The sequence below is a fragment of the Danio rerio genome, chromosome 25 (genome assembly GCF_049306965.1).
Source record: "Danio rerio strain Tuebingen ecotype United States chromosome 25, GRCz12tu, whole genome shotgun sequence".
NCBI lineage: Eukaryota > Metazoa > Chordata > Actinopteri > Cypriniformes > Danionidae > Danio > Danio rerio.
In genome coordinates, this window is record NC_133200.1 from 32,562,046 (window position 1) to 32,586,424 (window position 24,379).

At 36.0% G+C, this 24,379-nt stretch overlaps 1 long non-coding RNA gene and 1 other non-coding gene across 2 annotated transcripts; both read left to right on the forward strand.

Moving 5' to 3' along the window:
- Positions 1 to 1,874: 1,874 nt before the first annotated feature.
- si:ch211-147k10.6 lies at positions 1,875 to 23,437 on the forward strand. The gene is made up of 6 exons (NR_120358.1): positions 1,875 to 1,922; positions 3,574 to 3,591; positions 8,858 to 8,953; positions 12,428 to 12,568; positions 22,049 to 22,144; positions 22,365 to 23,437. It is a non-coding gene; the product is annotated as a si:ch211-147k10.6 (long non-coding RNA).
- On the forward strand, positions 6,391 to 6,479 carry mir129-4 (microRNA mir-129-4). Its single transcript, NR_161917.1, has one exon. It is a non-coding gene; the product is annotated as a microRNA mir-129-4 (primary transcript).
- Positions 23,438 to 24,379: the final 942 nt, after the last annotated feature.

The window sequence follows — 24,379 nt, forward strand, 5'->3', positions numbered from 1 at the left end:
GGACACCGGCCCTCCAGGACCGACTTTGGACACTCCTGGTTTAGTTGGTCTTTAAATGTAACACTTAAGTGCGAAAGACGCTATTGACTGGCATATTTTTAAAAGTTTTTGGATCAAACATCCTTTAGCTTAGTCCCTTATTTATTAGGGGTTGCCCAGCAAAATAAACCTCCAACTATTCCATATGTTTTACGCAGTGGATGCCCTTCCAGCTGCAACCCAGTTCTGGAAAACACCCATACACTCTCACATGTACATACACCCTCATACACTTCAAATAATTTAGTTCATTCAATTCACCTATAGCGCATGTGTTTGAACTGTGGGGGAAACCTGAGCACCCGGAGGAAACCCACATAAACACAGCGAGAACATGCAAACTCCACACAGAAATGTCAACTGGCCCAGCTGGGACTCAAACCAGCGACCTTCTTGCTGTGCGGTAAGCGTGCAAACCACTGAGCTTGATGATAATTGTATTGTTATTATTTTTTTCTTATTTATTTTATATATTTGTATATTATTTTATGTAAAAATGAATGTATGCTATATATTTCTTATATATGAAGTATTCGCATGCAAAAACCACTAAATTCCATCTGAAATTTTCCTCTAAAATTAGCATTTTTCTCAGACTCCTATATCTTGATTGAGTAATTTCCCTTTTAAGGCAAATAATATAGGTTATTTTTAGCAATTTTAACAAAAAATAACTGAACATAAACATAAGAGGCAGAGAAATATGCTCACTGAAGAAGAAAATTCTAGATGGCACTCGGATCTTTTGCATCTTCATATGTTATATAGATTTTATCAATATAATTTAATAGATTGCTTTATTGATTCTTTAAGTATAACATTACATAGCTATAATGTAATAACAATTGCAAACAAAAAATAAAATAATACATTTAATTATATACTAATCTGTTATTAACTTGACATTAAACAATATTAGAATAGAACAGTCCACTAATAATTCAAATTTTTCCAAACCTTTATTTTAGATTTCTTTTTAAAATGTATTTCTAAAATAAAATTAACAATACATTAATAATAATAAAAAGAAATATTAAAACAGATATCAAATATATTAAACATTTTCATATTTATATTAATAGGTAAAATTTTATATTAAGAATTGGGTAGGTTTAAGTGTCTTTAGGGTGTGTGTGTGAATGGGTGTGTATGGATGTTTCCCAGTAATGGGTTGCAGCTGGAAGGGCATCCGCTGTGTATAATAAATGCTGAATAAGTTGGCGGTTCATTCCATAATTCTGATTAATAAAGGGACTGAGCCGAAAAGAAAATAAATGAATTAATTAAATTTAAAATCATTGTGTTTTAACAATTATTGTTTGTAATTTTTTTATCTGTTTCAAATATTATTGAAGCCAAACCAAACAGTATATTTATTTATTGATTCATTTAATGAGTTTAGATGACATTTTATTATCCATTAAATAGTTGATGATAGGCCACTCATAATATTTAATAAGTTGTATATTTATGTTTCTCGGCTAGGCTATGTGAATTTCACTAAATGCCTGCGACTCTTGGGGCCACAGCCTCTAGACTGCTGTCCCTGTCAAATATGAGGCAAGGTGGGTTAAATGAAGAGAAGCTCTGAGCTCCAGCCCACACAGCCGAAATTGAGGTATTTTTAGATTTAGCGGAGGGTGCAAACGTCCAGCTTCATTGTCAGATCAAAGCCGCCACTTATGGCACTCTTGGCAGAACACTGATGTAGCCTATTTTGAGGCAAGCATGATGACAAATATTATATTTACGCCCTTGGTCTAAATATTTACCTATTTTCAGTTCCCCCCACACACGACTCGTCACCGCCCGCTCATTCACGATCCTCCCATTTTAGTAGCAGGAGTCCGACGACACTCCGGAACATCCCGTGAGTCGCGAAGGTAGGATTATGCTGCACGACGCGTCGTTTTATGAATAGGAGCTTCTGTTCATTCACACACTTGTAGCTAAGATGTCAGGGCGACAAAATGGCCAGGGTTCTGCTTATTTCTTGAGTTTTGATCAAATGTAAACAACACTGAGGTTGCTGTAGAGAAAACACTGCGTAAAGCTTGACGCGATGTTTAACTCTGAATTTCAGCACCACGGACAGCGACGCACGAATCACATATTTATTTTGCCCAACTGCTATTGCTCATTAAACCAGATTTATTTGTGTATTCAAATAAATGAGTGGGCTACCACTAGAAAAAAAAAGTGAAGTGCTATTTTGGGAAGGGTTTAAAAGCAGTTTTACGTGAACCTGCCACTAGTTTTAGCACCTCTTGAATGGAGTTTGGCGACACCGTGAGGCAGCACGCGCTATTTTTGCCCCTAATATTTCTACCGCACTGGTCGAATTAGTGTACTTTGTGTTCTGCACGTCCACTTTTAGTGACAAAAATTTGACAGTTTTTAAAATAACCCCTTTCCCTGACCTTTCTAACATGAAAGCTGCAATTACACCTCGTCGAACGAACCAGGCAACCCCTGCAACTTTTTCAGATGATGCGCTTAAGCAGTGCAAGAAACCCTACATGTGCAAACCATCTAACGGGGCAACAGAGCTCATAAATAGGCGAGTGGTGCACGCGTCTGCCACGGCATCCATTGGCGAATGAGTTTTTCCACGATGCCTGGCGACCGCAAGGAGTGGTTTCGCTCTCGGCAACCGGGGCTGTGGTCACTTGCAATCGTCTTTCACCTGTTTAGCCCGTTTATTTTCTCTGTTTTCTTTGCTTGCTTCGAGCCATTTTCATTAGCGGGAGGCTGTCTGCGAGCACAACAGGGACGGTTGTAATCAGCAGCCATAGACTGTGAAGTGGGAGAACCTAAACGTGACGTCAATGCCTAGTAACTGACGCAGCCCTCAAAAAGAGAGATTCTGCAAGCTTTAATTATCATCGTTTGTGTGCTGCTCTAAAGACAAAACATATTCCGATTAGGGTTGTTTGTGCGCGCGAGTCCGTGGATGTGCCTCTGAGTGTGTGTGTGTGTGAGCGAGTGCGTGCGTGCGTGTGTTTTCGTCTTTATGAGCAGCGAGTTTCCAAGCGAAAGTTGCATGGAGACACACCGCGTATAATAAAGAGGACGGTGAGCGACATAAAGGGACGAGGAGAGCGGGGACAACTTGCCATGAGAAACAGAAATATTTAGCCCGTGTGAGAGAGGGGCACTGAAGCAGTTCTTTGAAAGAAAAAAAAATCACTGCAGCGATGCATCGGAGGCGAGTCGGAACCCTTGCATGGAGTTGGAAAGGCAAAATTAATGTACATTACATGCACTCCACGTAACGCTCCTGAGCGATGTCTTTGTGAGTGTGTTTTTTTCTTACTGGGCGCTAAAAATAGCATCAGTGTTTGATCGTGGTCCAGAAATAGGCAGAGGGTATCACTTGTATAAAAAGGCTGTGCGATTCTGGGGAAACGTGGACGTGTTGCTGAGGATAGATTTGAAGGGCAGTGTTTGATTTTTCATCTGGCTTGTTGTTTTTGTGTGACTTGGTCACGTATGATGCTTGTATACTCATGTCTGTGTTTCCCCTGCTTTCAGCCAGGGCTTGCTGCACTGGTAAGTACACAATCATTGCGTCTTTTGGTTCGATTTCATGTTTGTTTGGTTTTTGCACGGTTTGTTGCATGCACGTAACGTGCCATTCCCTCCATCAAAACAGAATGCAACCATTTGTGCACTTCTCAAACAGGTGCCTTGTTGCTGTTCAACATAAAAATAAACCACTCTCTCCTCAGAGCAGGAATCTCGCGTATGGTAAATAAGTCAAGCAAAAGGCAAATCCAAACTCCTTTGTTTGACGGCGCTGTTGAGTCGTTTTTTGCCTCTTCGCTAAAGCGGAAAGTGTGAATGGAAGCCGATAACACTAAAAAGAGGCAAATCCTTCCAAAGATACGAAGGAAGATGAAGACCGAGGAGAAAACAGGCTAATAAATATATGTGGAAGACGCCGCACCAGAAGGAAAAACACCAGCAACAGCCGACGAGGGAAGCCCTGGTGTGGCGTCAAGGGGTTCCGTGCATCCAAAATCGCCCTTAAATGGTCAGCCCTGATAAAGGGAAGCCACTCGGCACGCGTTCTCTGAACGCAGCTTAAGTTTTAGGACATTTTTCGTGCCGTGTTCCCGCGTGCGTTGTTTGAACACTTCCATCAGATGCGCTCGAGACTGTGTAGCTATAGGCGGATTCACATGGATTACTCTTCCGCCCACGTCATTTTCATTATACAGTACTGCAATCGACTGTTTTCTATTGCTGTAACGCTGGTCTTGTGCCAAAACTAACGCGTTCGCGTTGCATTTGCGCAAAAATGATGTGTTGTTTTAATCAGTCATCTCTTAATAAATATCCAAGTCTGCAGCGTGCATAAAAAAATGCATCAGGGTGATTCAATTTGTCATTTAAATGTGCAAAATGTGACTCCGCTTAAATAGCCTACTTCAAACCGTACATGCCAAAGTAGTGAGTAGAGGAATGACCGCGGATCTTTGCAGAAAAAACTCATTACCTTGACCTTTTCAAAGACACAGTGGCTCTCTAGACCTATCCCAGACATAGTCAGATCTTCTTAAGTCAATTCTGGCGTTGCAATTTCAGTGGAAACACGGATTTATCCGAGTCGTGACTGCTATAGTGAGTAATATGTGCGCGTTGGCTGCGTCAGGAGATGCAGTCGCTGTGCGGTGCAGACAGAAGGGGGAGAATCGTGACTGACTGGAGACGTCCGTAAATGATGCGACCACCAAATAAAATCCTCATAATGGTGGCATCTGGGAATTTTTTTAACACCTGTTACATCTCAAGCCATGTCTTTTTTTTTTTTGCCTAGCCACCTCAACCTCCCCTTGCACCACGAAGGCGCAAGAAGAATATCAGTGATTAAGGGGAAGGGAGGGGGGGAGATCTTGGTTCGGGATGAATTTAGACTGGGGAGGGAGAGAGGGAGGGAGTGAGAGGGGGGTGTCCAGATATAGATCGTGACCCTCCCACTTCGGATAGTTTCTTGCATAGTTCCAAGAAAAGCCACTCTTGAGATTTTTGACAAATGATCGTTTGGATGCAAGACAAGAACTTCACGGGTAAGTCAACTGAAGTCACATTCTGCAGCTGGATTGAGTGTATATGGCCAAAATATGACTGATGAATCACTGAGAACCCCTCCTTGTGCTGTGTTGTCATGTCATTATTAATATTTTCACTTATGTTGTGACGGATGTTGATGAATTTGCAAAATGTCGTTGTTGTAAAGTTGGATGTAGAACATTTATGTAACGTTCTTCTGATGCCAATAGATTAGTTCCGCACTATAGTTTTGTTTTGTTTTGTTGTGCCTGCAAGCGATGTCAGATGTCATGTATAGAATTTGTTATGTTCTGCTGAGAGTTTAGAGACCCCCGTGTCCTCACTGAGTGGTATCAGCCAGTGAACTCTCTGTGGTCATGCAATCAGAAGCCTGTCATGTTGTTGTGTCGTGCTGGCGATGTGCTGCTTTGTTTTACATGCACGCTAGGAACAGACGCCTCCAAAGTGCTGCGTTTCAAAACGACCCCACATCTCTGTAATGAATGAAAATGCAACGATGCACTTGCACGCCACCCCGACACGGTGTGTGACTGCGAGAGACGTAGCGACCCGTTTTGAAACGAACTCAATAAGCGAAAAAAAATGAATTATTTATATATATGTATATACAAATATAAGACTTAATAATGTTGTTTTACATGGATTATTTCTGGTCACTTGCGCCAACTAGGATACAATTTGGTTTCCCCTTGCTTTCTTTCTTTCTTTCTATCTTTCTTTCTGTTTTATTTTTCTTTTTTTCAAAAAGGGGGGTCCCTATATGAGCAAGAAACCGATTGGTGGATGACGATTTTTTGTTTGCGCCAATAAGATCTCTCGCTGCTCTCTATTTATTGCGAGCAGATTACAGACTGCTCTCTCCTCACCAAGAGCGCTTCATCTGCTCAGTTCTCCACTATACGGCATCAGGAACCAGAGGATATATTCCATACAAGGCGAATGCTCGCTGTATCATATGTGTGTCTTTGTTTAGATGCCATTATCGCAGCGCACGGGCGACGAGAAAAGACAGCGAAAATAAACTACAAGGGAAGGAGTGAATTCAGCACCGCGGACAGCGCTCGCACGCACAATACAGGCATTTGGATGCTGGCTGCTCTCAAAGCTTCCCATGCTCGTAGAATGTGAATGAGTTGGATACAGTTCAGCCACGGAAAAGGGCTTCGCTGTCTCGCTTTTCCCGATGTCTGGACACAATAGGACTGGGGAAACCAGAGCCATGCACAAGCCACCTGGATGTCACTGTTTGATGTCACGGACTTCAGACTGCGATTTGTCTTTCGCGAATCTTTTTGCGGTCTGGGCTTGCTGTTCATAAGTATCTAGCTGGGAAGCCCTTACCCCAAAAAGCATTTGCGGAAGGCGCATTCACCGAATGATGCTCCATACGCTGCGTGGAATTAATGCTTGCATTATTATCACTAATATTATTATCATTACTAATATTATTATCACATTATTGCTGTATTTATTTTATACAAACACTTTGTTAATTTTTTTTTCAACATGTAATCACTGTATTGCGGCTCAAATGTAAAAGCCGAACTTCTCTCCCACTTGCGTCCCCAAAGTCTAACCTCCCTCCCTACCGAGAGTTATCTGGCGCCTCGATGCCAGAATATTTGCTGCCCTTATTAAGATTGCAAAAAGTCACCCAAACAAATCCACAGCTCCACCAACGAGACTCCCAGTTTGCACGTGGGGGAAAAAACACAGTGGTCCATTCGGGGCACCTCGTTAAGCCAAACAATGTTGAAATGACCCCACCCTGTTCGCAATAACATATAAGCTCTATAAACCTGCAGGACGCACACAGGTTTAAAATTAAAATATCAACCCATTGACAAAGTGCCAGTGTGTGTGTGTGCGTGTGTGTGTGCGTGTGTGTGTGTGTGTGTGTGTGTGTGTGTGTGTATGAGAACACGTCACCGTAAGGTGCCCAAAGACAACAAGGTTTCACCCAACCTCTTCGCTTTCTTTTATTTAATCTCTCTCCTTCCACACACACACACACACACACACACACACACACACACACTCGTTCTCTCTCTCACACACACGCTACCTCGATGAAATATGACACACCTACGCACACCCAGGACATGTGGACACATCGGGCGATAAAGTTTTTGTGCCATGCAGATAGCGAGTCCATTGAGAAATTCTCAACAGCTGAGAAGTGACGTGATCTGTGTCACTACAATCTTCAAGTCAGGTCCCCCAAGTACCTCGTAAGTCATTACGGTGACACTCACCTGTCCCTTGTCCTATATATGCGAGAGGAAGTGCAAATACGAATGCCCCCATTATATGCTACAGTATTTAGAAAAAGGCTCCAAAGTCCCTTAGTGACGACAACCCCAAATTCCTTCAGGTCAGACTAACATTAATTCTGTCTCATCCGTGTGTGTGTGTGTGTGTGTGTGTGTGTGTGTGTGTGTGTGTGTGTGTGTGTGTGTGTGTGTGTGTTCCTTCACACATTATTGCACTGTAACAAAGATCGATTATTTGGCTATGAAACTAGAGCAATTAAAACATCGAGACGAGCTCCACTTGATAAGGGTTAGAAAATGTGAGTAAACTGTATGGAGTCTAATATATTTTGCCCTATACGTTGCCTTTTCAATTAAAAAAAAAAAGTTGTACATATTCAATAAAACAAGTAGTGGCAAAGCTTTACAGCATGCTTATGCAATCTAAACTGTAATATCTAATAAGACAAGAGCTTGTTTTTGGGGTATTTCTATAAATTGGACGCTCACGAAAGCGGCGAAGTGAGGAGCGGAGAAGGAAGCTTGATTTACAGGTGTTCAGATCTAAAGAAACGTGCAGTCTGGTGACCCAATAAAGTTATGTCATTATAACATATTTGCCTGTAGCAATTCAAGACAAAATGTGGTTAAAAGTGTTATAATATTGCAAAAATACTATGAAGGGGAAGCGTCTACACTGTAAACAATGTATGAACAATTAGTCATGACACCATATGTTTTTAATTCATTGTAACTTATTAAACTAAGTTAATCTTGTTCTAACTTAATTTTTATAAGTTGTGCAAGATGTTTTAAGTTCGTGAAATATCATATAAGTTTAAGGGACTCATAAGGTTAACGTGACTCAGCTTAAAAATGTAAGGCAACCAGGATTTTTTTAACAGTGTACGTCAAGTACGAGCACCGTGAAAATGTGTCCTTATTTTAATAAAATTGCATCTTTTTTTCATCAATTTAATTTCTGCAAATATATTTCACGTCTTTTCTTCTCGTCTTCGGCACGAATAACTGCAGTGTGGTGAAAAATTAAATAAACTATTCTAAACTAAAAAAAAAATAGGCCAGCAATTATTCTTAACCTTTAAAGTTTACTAGTGAAATTTTATACAGGATTTATTTACGTGTATGACTTCTTGTAGCGTCCAATGCCATAAATGAAACTTTCCGTGACGTGCGTAAGTAACTTCCGTTGGTTTCTTCGGATTTAACATGAATAAATCATTTTCTCTTGCTTTACGAAGGAAACCTCGTTTGAAAAGTGCACAAGACGTGTTTTATGATTTAATGCCATAATGCAGCTTCGAGGGGCTTGTCCATGGTTTTACTTTTTTCCTCACCTTATCAACTTTCCCACAGTAGTCATTTATCACCAAACATGCTCTGTGCCTTTGTAAAAAGGTGTTACACCGTGTTACACGTTAACCCTGTTACTTATGTACAGTTTTGTGATCTTGTGTTTGTGTGTAAAGCAGGGCGAAACCTCAAGGGAGAAAATACAGGAGCTGAAAAATGATCGGCTCAAGACACCGAACGATCCCGGAGTGCAGGGTGACGTCACTGTCTTCGTAAGTTGATTCTTTACACCTCTTGCGAGAGAGGCCTTCTTTTTACGGCGTGTCTGTCAGTAAACGTTTGAAACCGCCACAGGGACATACTTTTATTGAAGACACGTCAATTTCATGTCAGTATTACAAGGCTACGATCGAAAGGCTTTTCTTTGTTATTATTATTCCTGTCAAACTGTTAACGCTTGTGTGAGGTCAGTCTGTAAACAGCTTGAAAGTCACTAAAGTGGGTGTGGCGGCTTAGTGAGTTTCAGGATCATTACATAGACGTCTTTAAGTGTTAAGTTTAAAGTATTATATGATTTGACATTTAAGGTTACACAGAATTTATTTTCTTGGTCAGTACAGCCTGTCTTTTTCTCCTAAGTGAACATAATCAATTATTATTGTTTGTATTTTATAAATTCATGCTAAATATAATGTAAAATGTTGTTATAACAAATAGTAGTGCAACGATATTCCTACTGGTATAAATGCATTTGCTACGTGCAGAGAAATTCAAGCAAGTACACACACACACACACACATACACACACATTTAAACACCTCAAATCTGTATTCAAATAAGTTATGAACAGAAAAAAAAATAGTTAAATTAAGTTTTATTTATGGCATTGGACGCTACAAGAAGTCATACACGTAAATAAACCCTGTATAAAATCTTACTAGTTAACTTTAAAGTTTAAGAATAATTGCAGGCCTGATTTTTTTTAGTTTAGAGTTGTTTATTTATTTTTTTACCACACTGAATGCAGTTATTCGTGCCAAAGACAAGAAGAAAAGACGTGATATATATTTGTAGAAATTAAATTTATGGAAAAAAAGATGCTATTTTATTAAAATAAGGAAACATTTTCACGGTGCTCGTACTTGACGTACACTGTGAAAAAAATCCAGAATTTTTTTTTTCTTATGTAAGACAGAGTAGCTTCCACTGCTAAGTCATTAGTGTACATTACTTGCATGGCAAAATGAGCACTAAAAGTGTGTGAAGCATCATGTTGAGCTAAATATAAAATTAATGTTTGTATGGGGGAAATCTGACATTTGTTTTGACTTTTCAATTGTTTTAGTTTTCTGCGTAGTTAGAGATCTCAACGCATGAGTTGCAGGAGTATTTAGAGAGTTTGGTGCATTGAAGTTTAATTTAGAATCAAGTACAAAATGTCAATGATCATTTTGGTTAACTGTTATATATATATATATATATATATATATATATATATATATATATATATATATATATATATATATATATATATTTATAATGTATCATTAAATATTTACCACTGACAGACTGAGAGATGGTATTAAAACAGGCTGGATAGTATGGAAAACGCCAAAAGATATATACTGTATATATGTATGCATGGTATGTATGTATATGAAGCTTTTTTCTGTATTTCTTTAATTTTTTTAACAATATAGTTTGATTAAGTTTTTAAACGATGTTGAACTTCCAAACAGCAGATTTTTTTACAAGACAGTGTAAAAAAGAATAGAGACAGAAATAATTTTAATACTGATTTGGTAGGGAATAGCTACAAATCACAAAACTACTGTGTACATTAGCTGTGCTTATAAAACACATTTAATTGACATTAAATTAAATTATATTTTAAGTGAGGAGAAACATGAACTTTGACATCGACTGCAACAGGCTGTTTTCAATTAACAATCACTTCAAATGTTAGATTTGACCCCTTAAAAATAAATATTTTTGTCATAACATCTAGAAAAAAATATATATAGGGTTTTTTTTCCAACCAAAGATTTAAGATACGTTCAGATCATGTACATGCACAACATGTACTGGTAGGTACTTTTTTTAGAGAGACTTCACTCATGGCTTGATGTGTTTTCATGCGCCTCTTCTTTTAAATACTGATTTCAAACACACATTTATTAAAAAACATTTATGGTTTTTAATAAATGAGCTATATAATTATTATTCGATTAACCTGGAAAGCAAAATGTATAACCCAGCATTCTTTAGTTTCAGCTCTGAGAAAATACTTTATTGTCTTGTGATACAATCATAGCAAACTTATACTTGCATTTATTATTTTTTTAAAACAAATATATTTTGGTTTAGCTCTGTATTTACACTTTTGAGTTTTTTTTTTATAATCTCTGGTCGAAATTCTTGATTTACTATATATAATCACACACAATCCCAATCCAAATCAGGCTTTAAAACCTAAAACAATTGAAAATCATTACAAACAAATCATTTGTAACTTATATACTCATGTTAAAGACACTCAAAATGAAAAATCTTTCTCGAGCACTTTGCTTTTACATATTGTTCTCATGAATTAAACTGTTTAATTTCATCTCCTCATGCACATGTCTTCATATTGTGTCACCAAATTGCATTTAATTGTTTTTATCCTCTGAAAGTGTTTGCTAAATTACATTTAAATTCGAAATCTGAAATGTTACGAATCCACGGGAACCCGAAGCCATAATGAATAACAAATAAGACTTATAGAAAGAGGATTGTTCCCATATGTGGTCCCCAGTCCCTTTTTCCCCTCTCTTTTCACACATTCCCTCTTTCCATACATGGATGAGTCAGGGAAGGTGCGAGGGATGAGTCAGATCCGGCTGGAATTTTTAGGAAAGGGGAGTGTTCGAATGTACCTAAAAGGGTGGTCCCGTCACGACCTCTCTGTCGCAGAAATATCCATTCATGCTTTCACTCGGAATGAATGCACTTTATTCATTAGCATGCAAAGGTAGTTGATGTTTGTGTATACAGGATAACTATATAGCTGTTGTATTTTACACATGTATAAAATGTTATATTTGGTAAAATACATATATTTGAATGTGACTGATGTTTTTCAACAGACTTGTTCTGTATGAACAGCCTGAAAAACATTCAAATATAAGCTTACATGTGTTAAAACTGAGCTTTTTTTAAAACCTTACTATGATTAAACCTATAGTTAGTCAAAACACATGCATTTAAAGATGAATTTGACTTGAATTAACTCTAAAATCAAACAAAAATGACTTTGCTTTAAAAACATAAGCCTGTATCTAGATTATTTTCTGTAAAAAAGAAATAAAATGATCAAATTGCACAGCCACAGTCATTAGGTTTTCATTTACTTTAGGCCACTTTGTTTTAAAACAAGGTCAGATTGAATATTTCAATAAAATACATTAATTTAAACACTTTTTCAGAATAAAAAACTAAAAATAAAAATAGATCTCAAGTATTTTTAGTAGTATGTCACAAGCAACCAAATATATTTAAACAAACTGCTTAAATGAAATGTATGAAGTATGAATTTAGTTGAATTTAGTCTAAAATAATAATATCAACATAAACAATACTCGTTTTTAAGCATTAAAACAAATGGACACTGCAGATTGTGTGCGAGTGTGGGTGGGTGTGTATTTTTGCACGCATATCTGCACATTTTGTGGAATTTCTTGGTCATTTTACGTGTCTTCTTGTAGAAAATCCGCTGCTGACTGAACGTCAAAGCAAAAAGCAGGGATGTGAATCTGAACTGACTGCACTCCTCATGAAAAGATAAAGACAGCTGAGCGAAACGGAAAGCTGATGGAGGAAAAAGCGGGAGTTGACCAATAAACGAGGTATCAACCGACACCTATTTATGCCCAAATACATCTATAGTGAATTGTGGGAGTGATGCACGCTTGAATCAGTTGTAATGCAAAACACACTTTCTGTATCATGACATCCATTCACACTTTAGCCCTCGCTGAAGGGTGAAACTCAGCAACTTGCAAATCTTGACTGATCCAATGTGTGGTTCAAGAAACAGATTTGCAAATATGGATTAAGCTATAGTTAATGCTAAAAATCCGGGAAGCATTTTGGTGCATAGAATACAACAAATGATAAGAAAAAGGTTTTTGTTTTTGAGTAAACACTGTACTGAGTCTGGTTACATTTTAAGTTGAGTCGAGCTAACATTATGAGTTGTTTTAACTTAAATTACATGAAACTGATTTAAAACCGATCGTAGAATTTAAAAACATATTTTAATAAGTTAGAGCTGGCATAAAAACATATATTGACATGACTTGTTTTTACAATTATCCAAAAATATTGATTTTTAAGCACAAATTCAGCTGAAATATCTTCAAAAATGTGAAAAAAATGTATGTTTTAAAATACAAATAAAAAGTAAATAAAGGTTTTATTCATACCACTGCTGTTCATACTGTATATATACAGATATACAGTTGAAGTCAGAATAATTTGAATTTTTTTTTCTTTTTTAAATATTTTCCAAATGATGTTTAACAGAGCAAGGAAATTTTCACAGCATGTCTGATAATAATTTTTAATCTGGAGAAAATCTTATTTGTTTTATTTCAGCAAGATTAAAAGCAGTTTTTAATTGTTTTTAAAAACCTTTTAAGGTCAAAATTATTAGCCCCTTTGAGCTAACTTTTTCTTCGATAGTCTACAGAACAAACCATCATCATACAATAACTTGCCTACTTCCTCTAACCTGCCTAGTTAACCTAATTAACCTAGTTAAGCCTTTAAATGTCACTTTCATCTGTATAGAAGTGTCTTGAAAAAATGACTAGTCAAATATTATTAACTGTCATCATGGCAAAGATAAAATAAATCAGTTATTAGAAATGAGTTATTAAAACTATTATGTTTAGAAATGTGCTGAAAAAAATCTTCACTCCGTTAAACAGAAAATGAGAAAAAAATATATAAATAGGAGACGAAAAATTCTAAATAATTCAGACTTCAACTGTATTTATATATATTTATAATCTTTAAAATAATATAAACGAGGGGTTTCATAGTGATGTGGTGACATATAAGTAGCTGACAGTTATTATGTTATAATATATTTATATTTACATTAACGCAGTCTTGCTGACTGTTTCTGACTATATAAACAGTTTATTTTCTAAATTTGCATTTATCAGTATAATCAGCACAAACAAATATTGGCTGAAAGAATCAGTAACTGTAATAAAACTTAAATAATAATAATCTAAAAAATGTATAATAATGTAAAAACTGAAAAGAATACAATGTAATGTTTTTAAACAAGCTTCACTTTTAACTGACCTTAAAATACAGTATGTATCTTATCTTGTAATACAAAAATCTAAGAGTTGATACAAAAACAAACAACTAATATTATAAACTAATGTTAAAATATAATAATAAAATAAAATAATAGAAAATACTAATAAAAATATAGACCAAATGATATAGCTTTCTACTAATAATATGTAAGTTGTTGATAAAAACATGTAAACCGTGAAAGTATGCATATGTACGTTTGTATTAGCTAAAGTGTGTGTAAATATGCACAGAATATGTGTGCATTATTTGCGTGATTATATAGGCACATGTGGAGATTTATTTGTGTATGTACATTATGGAGCACATGGTTAAGGGGTTGTGAAACGTATGAGAGAGACGGAGGACAGACGAGCCAAAGACATATACACTATTATATAGTGCAAAATATAAGAATGCAGACAGTTTAAAGTAAATGAGTTATTTTTTGACTTACTACTTTGTCTAATTAAAACATTTTTAAATAATTTATCTACATACATTTGATGCTAATTTTGTATTTAAGGGTTTGTTGATAATGACATACAGAAATAAATACATACTTATTATATTAAAGCAGTCTTGCTGACAAGAAAAATGACTCTTTATATAAATGTATAGCTATTATGTATTTTATATATATATATATATATATATATATATATATATATATATATATATATATATATATATATATATATATATATACTGTGTATGTATATATATATATATATATATATATATATATATATATATATATATATATATATATATATACATTCTTAAAAACAACAACATTTACTGAACAAATTGCTTAGAAATACTATATTTGTTGTTTTTCTATGTCTAATTTTGAGCACTACAACGGCACAGAAACAAAAGTGCCCATAAAAGATGAATTTTATTTTGTATTAAGTGGTTTCTTTTTGATTATAGGAGTATTATATTATTGATATATAATCTGTTGTTGTCAGTTGGCATTTCTGTGTGGAGTTTGCATGTTCTCCCTACGTTTGCGTGGGTTTCCTCCACAGTCCAAAGACATGCGGTAGAGGTATATTGAGTAGGCTAAAGTGTCCGTAGTGTATGAGTGTGTGTGGATGTTTCCCAGGGATGGGTTGCAGCTGGAAGGGCATCCGCTGCGTAAAAAAACGTGCTGGATAAGTTGGCGGTTCATTCCACTGTGGCGACACCGGATTAATAAGGGGACTAAGCCGAGAAGAAAATGAATGAATCTGTAGTTGATTAAAAAAAAAACTGAAATCTACAGAAACAAGTGAACTAATCTGAACTGTCTGTCAGTTTCACTTGAGATGTTGAGAATTTGTGCACATTTTAAGCTTTCGCACAAGTATTTAGATGATTGCATGAGTCCTTTTTTTTTTTCCTTTAATTATTTTATTTTTTGTGTGTGCTTTGTGTTTCTATGAAATGTAATGCCGGCAAAACACTGTATAAAGATATTAAACATAACCTCAGACAGTCACAAGCCACTTGATACTCTAGAAAACTCTAGAACTTTAGGGTTTTATATATAAAATACATGTTATACAAATATGCATTTACACATATAGATACATATATCTTTACATATAGATTTGGACAAAGATTTACAGGTTTCAGGATGCTGTTTAAACGCTGTAGCGTTAAATGTCATGCATCTGTGTTTAATTTGATATCGATAACCCATAAATGGATATATTTTGTGTAATATGTCAAATATCTGCCCAGTCTCTTTGTTTTTATGTATTCAGAGAATCATGGGGGTCTTAGGAAACATACTTGAGCATATTTGACATCATCTGTCATGAGCAGATTTTCACTGTGCAGTCCAAATCTCTCTCTGAGTGAGTGTGTGTGCGTGTGTGTGTGTGTCTGTATCCTGTGCTCACATATAACTGTGAGATGTGTACTTGTGTGATATGTTTGTGTACCCACAGAAAACGCACTGGGGATGTGTGTAATAGTTAGAATGTTTTAATCGTGTTCACAAATGTGTGTGTGTGCATGAGTCTGAGAATGCAACATCAGATGTGTGTGTTTTGTCAGTATAGAGAGTGTGTATGTGTGTGTTTTGAGTTTGTGTATCTGCAAAAATGTATTTGAAAGTGTGTACATTTTCGTAAATAGTTTAAGTTGTGAGAGTGTGTGAAACGTAGCATTTTGGAGTGTGTGTGTTAAATGTGAAGATACGCCATTCAAATGTACTGTGAGCCCCTATATGTTCCAGAATAAGGAATGTGCATGTGTGTGAGTGTGTGTTAAAGTGTGCCAGAATGCATCATGTCTTTACTTTAATCAAATTGATTGTGTGTATTACTTCTGTAAATGTTACACAATAAGAATATATCACACACACACACACACACACATTAATGTGCACATTATTATGAATGCACAGGTGTGTGTATGTGTTAGTGTGAGTTAAATGCTTTGCATTATTATTTTACAATGTGTGTGCGTTTGCAAAATCTTGTACGTACTGTAAGAGCATGTGCACAGACATATGTATAGATGTGTGTGGGTGTTTGTGTGTGTGTGTTTGACATGTTGTGTTGTTTGACATGTAAAATGTTTGCATATGAAAAAACACCAAATGTGTGTGTAAGCGTGTATCAGAAAGCTTTGCATCACAAAGCATATGTGTGTGCGGGCTTGTGTTGGAAAATGTTGCATATATGAACCCACGCATTAGTGTGTGTGTGTCTAAAGTACTGTACTAAATGGTTTGTATTACTATTTTACAGTGTGTTTGTGTGTGTTTGCAAAACTCTTGCACGCACTGTAAGAGCAGTAATATATGCATAGATGTGTGTGTTTGTGTATATGCATGTGTTTGTGCGTGTGTGTGTTAGAATATTTGTGTAAAGTATGTCCATTTTTGGTGTTTTTATGACGTGTGTGATGTTTGCATATGAAAAAATACTGAATGTGTGTGTGTGTGTGTATCAGAAAGCATTGCATCACGAAGCCTCCCTATGTGTGTGTTGGAAAATGTTACGTATATGAGCGTACGTATGAGTGTGTGTGTGTCTAAAGTACTGTACTAAATAGTTTGTATTATTATTTGACTGTGTGTTTGTGTGTGTTTCTTGTATGTACTAGATTGTGTGCATGTGTGTGTGTTAGCGTAAAGAATGTCCATTTTTGGTGTTTTTATGACGTGTGTGATGTTTGCATATGAAAAAATACTGAATGTGTGTGTGTGTGTGTATCAGAAAGCATTGCATCACGAAGCCTCCCTATGTGTGTGTTGGAAAATGTTACGTATATGAGCGTACGTATGAGTGTGTGTGTGTCTAAAGTACTGTACTAAATAGTTTGTATTATTATTTGACTGTGTGTTTGTGTGTGTTTCTTGTATGTACTAGATTGTGTGCATGTGTGTGTGTTAGCGTAAAGAATGTCCATTTTTGGTGTTTTTATGACGTGTGTGATGTTTGCATATGAAAAAATACTGAATGCGTGTGTGAGTGTGTATCAGAAAGCCTTGCATCACGAAGCCTCCCTATGTGTGTGTTGGAAAATGTTACGTATATGAGCGTACGTATGAGTGTGTGTGTGTCTAAAGGACTGTACTAAATAGTTTGTATTATTATTTGACTGTGTGTTTGTGTGTGTTTCTTGTATGTACTAGATTGTGTGCATGTGTGTGTGTTAGCGTAAAGAATGTCCATTTTTGGTGTTTTTATGACATGTGTGATGTTTGCATATGAAAAAAAACTAAAGTGTGTGTGTGTGTATGTTTGTGTTTGTGTATCATAAAGCTTTACATCACAAAGCCTCTGTGTGTGTGTTTGCGTGCAAAATGCTGTGAAATGAACGTATGTATGAGTGAGTGAGTCTATAGTACTGTATTAAATGCTTTGTATTATTATTTTACTGTGTGTGTGTGTGTGTGTGTTTGCAAAATCTTGTACGTGTTCTAAGAGCATGTGTGCAGATAAATGTACAGATATGTGTGTTTGTGTGTATGTGTGTAAGAAAACGTGTGTAAAGCATGTCAATTTTTGGTGTTTTTTATGACCTGTGATGTTTACATATAAAAAACCCTGATATGTGTGTGTGCGTGTGTATTATCTCTCTCTGTGTATGTTTGTGTGTAAAATGTTGTGAATATGAACATATGTATGAGTGTTTAAAGTACTGTATTAAATGCTTTGCATTATTATTGTACTGTGTGTGTGTGTGCGTGCATGTGTGTGTGTGTTTGCAAAATCTTATACGTACTCTAAGAGCATGTGCACAGATATATGAATAGATTTGTGTGTTTGTGTAAGAAGATGTGTGTAAAGTGTGTCCATTTCTTTGTTTCATGACATGTGTGATGCTTGCTTATAAAAAAAACCTAATGTGTGCGCTTGTGTGTGTCAGAAAGCTTTGTATCGCATCTGTGTGTGCTTGTGTTGCAAAATGCTACATATATGAGCGTACGTATGAGTGTGTGTGTGTCTAAAGTACTGTACTAAATAGTTTGTATTATTATTTGACGGTGTGTTTGTGTGTGTTTGCAAAACTCTTGTATGTACTTGATGTGTGTGTTTGTTTGCATGTGTGTGTGTTAGAGTAAAGAATGTCCATTGTTGGTGTTTTTTATGACATGTGTGATGTTTGCATATAAAAAAAAAACTAAAGTTTGTGTGTGTGTGTGTGTATGTTTGTGTTTGTGTAACATAAAGCTTTACATCACAAAGCCTCTGTGTGTGTGTTTGTGTGCAAAATGCTGTGAAATGAACGTACGTATGAGTGAGTGAGTACTGTATTAAATGCTTTGTATTATTATTTTACTGTGTGTGTGTGTGTGTGTGTGTGTGTGTGTGTTTGCAAAATCTTGTAAGTGTTTTAAGAGCATGTGTGCAGATAAATGTACAGATGTGTGTTTGTGTGTATGTGCGTAAGAAAACGTGTGTAAAGCATGTCTATTTTTGGTGTTTTTTATGACGTGTAATGTTTGCATATAAAAAATACCTGATGTGTGTGTGTGCGTGTGTATTAGAAAGCATTACATCATCACAAAATCTGTGTGTGTGTGTGTGTCAAATGTTGTGAATATGAACATATGTATGAGTGTTTAAAGTACTGTATTAAATGCTTTGTATTATTATTTTACTGTGTGTGTGTGTGTGTGTGTGTGCGTGTGTGCGTGCGTGTGTGTGTTTGCAAAATGTAAAGTACTGTATTAAATGCTTTGTATTATTATTTTACTGTGTGTGTGTGTGTGTTGCGTGCGTATGTACGTGCTCTAAGAGCATGTGCGCAGATATATGAATAGATTTGTGTGTTTGTGTGTAAGAAGATGTGTGTAAAGTTTGTCCATTTCTGTGTTTCATGACATGTGTGATGCTTGCTTATAAAAAACCTAATGTGTGTGCACATGTGTATTAGAAAGCTTTGTATCGCATCTGTGTGTGCTTGTGTTGCAAAATGCTACATATATGAGCGTACGCATGAGTGAGTGTGTCTAAAGTACTGCACTAAATGGTGTGTATTATTATTTGACAGTGTGTTTGTGTGTTCAAAACTCTTGTACGTACTGTAAAATCATGTGCGCAGTTATTATGTATAGATGTGTTTGTGTGTGTTAGAAAATTAGTGTAAAGTATGTCCATTCCTGCCTTTTTTATGACATGTGTGATGTATGCTTATGAAAAAATACCTAATGTGTGTGTGAGTGTGTATCAAAAAGCTTTCCATCATCACAAAGCCTCTGTGTGTGTGTTTGTGAGTACTGAGTACTGTATTAAATGCTTTGTATTATTATTTTACTGTGTGTGCTTGTGTGTGTGTGTGTGTGGGTGTTTGCAAAATCTTGTCATGCTCTAAGAGCATGTACACAAATGTATGTTTAGATGTGTGTGTGTGTTTGTGTGTTAGAAAATGAGTGTAAAGCATGTCCACTTTTGGTGTATTTTAATGATATGTGATGTTTGCATACCTAATGTGTGTGTGTGTGTGTGTGTGTGTGTGTGTGTGTGTGTGTGTGTCAGAAAGCATTACATTATCACAAAACATACGTATGAGTGAGTGTCTAAAGTAATGCATTAATTGCTTTGCATTAATATATTTTACCGTGTGTGTGTGTGTTTGTGCACTTATAAGTGTGTGTGTGTGTGTGTGTGTGTGTGTGTGTGTTATAAAATGTGTGTAAAGTATGTCCATTTTTATGTTTTTTTTTCACATGTGTGATGTTTGCTTATAAAAAAAAATACTGAATGTGTGGGTTAAGTGTGTATCAGAAAGCTTTGCATCACAAAGCCTCCCTCTGTGTGTGTTTGCGTTGGAAAATGTTGCATATATGAACGTGCGTATGAGTTGAAAAAAAAAAACGAATGTGTGTACGTACTGTATGAGTAAGTGTGTAAAGTTATGTATTAAATGCTTTATATTATTATTTCACTGCGTGTGTGTGCCTGCGTTTGTGAAATTTTGTACGCACTCTAAGAGCATGTGCCCAGATATATGTATACATGTGTTTGACGTCTGTGTGTTAGAAAATGTGTGTAAATCATGTACTTTTTGTGTTTTTATGGCGTGTGTGATGTTTGCATATGAAAAACTATCGCATGTGTGTATCAGAAAGCTCTACGTCCTGACAAAACCTCGCTCTGTGTGTGTGTGTGTGTGCAAAATGCTGTGAAAATGAATGTGCGTATGAGTGAGTGTCTAAAGCTATGTATTAAATGCTTTATATTATTATTTTACTGCATGTGCACGTGTGCAAAATCTTGTATGTGTGCAGATACATCTATAGATGTGTGTGAGTGTATGTGTGTTAGACAATGTGTAAAGCATGTCCATTTTTAGCGGTTTTTATGACGTGTGTGTGATGTTTGTGTAGGAAAAATACAGAATGTGTGTGTGAGTGTGTATCAGTAAGCCTTGCTTCATCACAACACATGTTTATCCGTGTGTGTGTGTGTGTGTGTGTGTGTGTGTGTGTGCGTGTGTGTGTGTGTGTGTGTGTGTGCAAAATGTTGCGAATATGAACGTACGTACGAGTAAGTGTGTGTCCAAAATACTGTATTAACTACACATGCATGTGCTTATCTTTACGTACCTAAAAACAGTGCGTGTGTGTCTGTGTTTTGTCTTTGTGTGATTATTTGGAGGCCCCAAATTTGCTTTGTGTTAAAATGGGTGTGTATGTGCGAATGTGTGCATGGATGCGGACAAAATATTAGTGTTTTATTGTATACGCACATGTGGAGGGTTAGTGTTGTGTGTACGTTAGTGAGCACATGGCCCGAGAGGTTGTTGAACGTATGCGGGAGCTATGAGAAAGAGACAGACAGGACTAATACCTGCAGTTATATACTACAAAGTATCAGAATGCTATATTTTAATAGATAACTCGTTCTTTTAATATCTTTTAAGTTTAAAAATCAATTAGTAACATTAATAATTTGCATTTCTTTCATTAAAATCCCTCTTTCAGTCTAAATTTGTGTGAATATTCAATGCTCGTTCATATCTAAGGCTTTGGTGTGTGTTTAAAATGCAATTTTTAAAATGATGTGTGCCACATTGGAGCTTTTTATATTACAAAATGTACATGACATAAATATATGGGGAATTTTGTATATATTACGGCCGTTTTTCCTTTAGCATATATTTAATTCTGAGAGAATACATGTTGTAGATGTTTAAGCAAGCAGGACTGGCGTGGAATATATGATCTTATCTGCTTTTAAATGCTAGTATCTACATGAATATTATTAATACGAACATATTTTATGAGGCGAACAATAACGGGGCATTAAAACATGACAATTTTGTGATTATGCAGCATGTGTGTGTGAGAGGCATGTGTCATGCTTGTCAGCCTTATGATAAGCATGAAAATATATATATATATATATATATATATATATATATATATATATATATATATATATATAATGTAAAAGAGAACTCCCTTAAAAATATAACAATGTTGTAAATGCTTTTTAATCACTGCTGTCATATGAAAGCACAGATCTTCATTAGTTTTGTGTGTTTTATGTCCTGTCTAGTATGGCAAAGGCCTCAGCGAGGAGGATACTGTGAGGAGAACCTATGGTTGATCATCTGAAGCTGAAGATTCACGTGTGAGAGGGGAAAATAATAAGGTATGTAAGGTTTTCTTTTTTTTAAACTTGACTAATGTGTCCTAAATAAACGTTATAAAGACGATTAATATGCTTTCACCTTATAAAGATTGCATAAACTGCTGAAAAGTGCAATAGTGAGGGTTAAAACCCTGAAATATAGATATTTACACATCAAATAATTTGTTTAGATGTTGCACGGATTAAATTTTAATACGTCTTTTATTTTTCCACTCCACAGGATAAAAAGATCTGGGAAATCTTTACCCGGGATCCTGCGCACAAGCTCGACGTCTGTTGGACTGCTCTATTTCCACCTGTAAATGGATATTCAGCAAGTTGATTTACTTTATAGGAGCAAGATAACAGTGTCAGGTATTTGCAATATTTGTCTGCACTTGTTGAGCTTTTTAATAAATCATCTGGACTTGTGTTTATGCCACATATACAACGTGTGAGCTTTAAACTGCGTGAGACATCAGAGAATGTGAAAATGATGGTGTATTAAGAGCTAGGACTAAGAAAATAAAACACTTTTGCAGGTAAAATCATCATAGATGAAAACATTAACCTGAAATGTGCAGACGAGACGCACGTGAGCGCTTGGTGTTGAGTTTTAATAATCGGCACAGAAGTGAATATTATATGAAACGTTACTTGTTCTAATTAAATAATAACATATATGTAGACTGGAATGCGTTTGTTGTGACTCTGGTAATAAGAACGCGTGCGTAAAACGAGCGCAAGAGACGTCTGCAGAAGTGTGTGTAGAAATATATGAACATTACAGGTGCCAGTTTTTTTAGGCTTGTGCTTTTTATAATTGTGTGGTCTGCATATTTATGGCGTCCTAAGAGTTTGTTTAGAGTGTTGATTTAAGCTTTAAGGGTTGAACGGAGGGTTTGTTCTGTCATGCGTTCGCTGTCCAGTGCACGTGGTGCTGAAACGCGCTGCAGCTGCTGACGTACCACACGTGGCCTACATGAGCTTAGACGTAAAGATTATGCTTTTTAAACTTATTCTTTCGCTAGATGTGTTTATTTTATTGTGTGATTATTTGATACACTGCATTAGTAGCTTTAGGACGCATTTGGAGTCTAATAAATGTGAAACATTAGTCCTACTGGGGTCAAAGGGGTACAGGAAAAGGAAGGAGCATGTTTGAAATTAAACAACGACAAATGTAGATTGAGTTAGCGTTGGGATTTCTGATGTAGATCAATGAGCATCGAAGACTGACAGCTGGAATGTGTAATGCGCTACTTGAGAGAGTGAGACGATACGTGTGTATGTGTGAGTGTGTGTGAGGGAGAGAAAGAAGGGGGGACTGTCAAAAAGAATGCTTTAAGGCTTGTTAGAGAAAATTATTATTGTAGTAAATAATGCAGTGCTATTGTAGTATTTTTTAGAGTGTTTTATTATAGTAGCTACAACAATGAAAAATAACCCAGTGCACTGTATTTGTTATTATGAATATTTTTTTTTTAATTATACGATGTATCTGCTTAGCAGTTTATATATATATATATATAAAGTTCTAAGCTTGTTTGAAGGTTAGAGCTAAACTGAATAACATGAGTTGCATGTGGTTGCTGCAGTGTGGACGATGTACGAACGTAACGTGTGGGCTCTGCACTTCTGTGTGTTAGTGTGATTTTTATTACATATAAAAATATATATATATATATTATGCGACCCTGACTAATTATTTAGGTATTTAGCTGTTTTGTTGCATAAAATAAGCTGTGTGAATAATATGGTGATGATTAAAGTACAATATGGGGTGTTAGTAATGTTGCAAAATCCTTGCTTGAGGTTTGTTGTACACATCACATTCTGTAAAATATGTTCCTCTCAAACTGCTTAATTTTGTATGCTCTGTCATTTTATTTTGTCAGTGAAAATAAAACGTTTGGCGTAATTTTAGTGTCTGCTTGCTTATTTGTCTGTTGTAAAGTGTGGGGAAATGCACAGTTTGTGACATATTTCAAACTTGTGTTTGTGTTTGGAGCTTTTCAGATATTAAAAAAAATTGACAAAGTTCTGTGAGGGAACCGCGTAGAGAGAAGCTTCCACAGCATATTACTATTCCAAATACTGACAAGAAACTGCTTTATACCGACTCCAATGTTTTTTTCTCTACTAACCAGCATGTGGTTTATGTGTTTCACGCGTTGCTTGAATTGTAGGCATATCGACGGGCTTATATTTTAGGTTAAATTTCGAGTCGTGAGTAAACCGAATGGCGACAGTGAA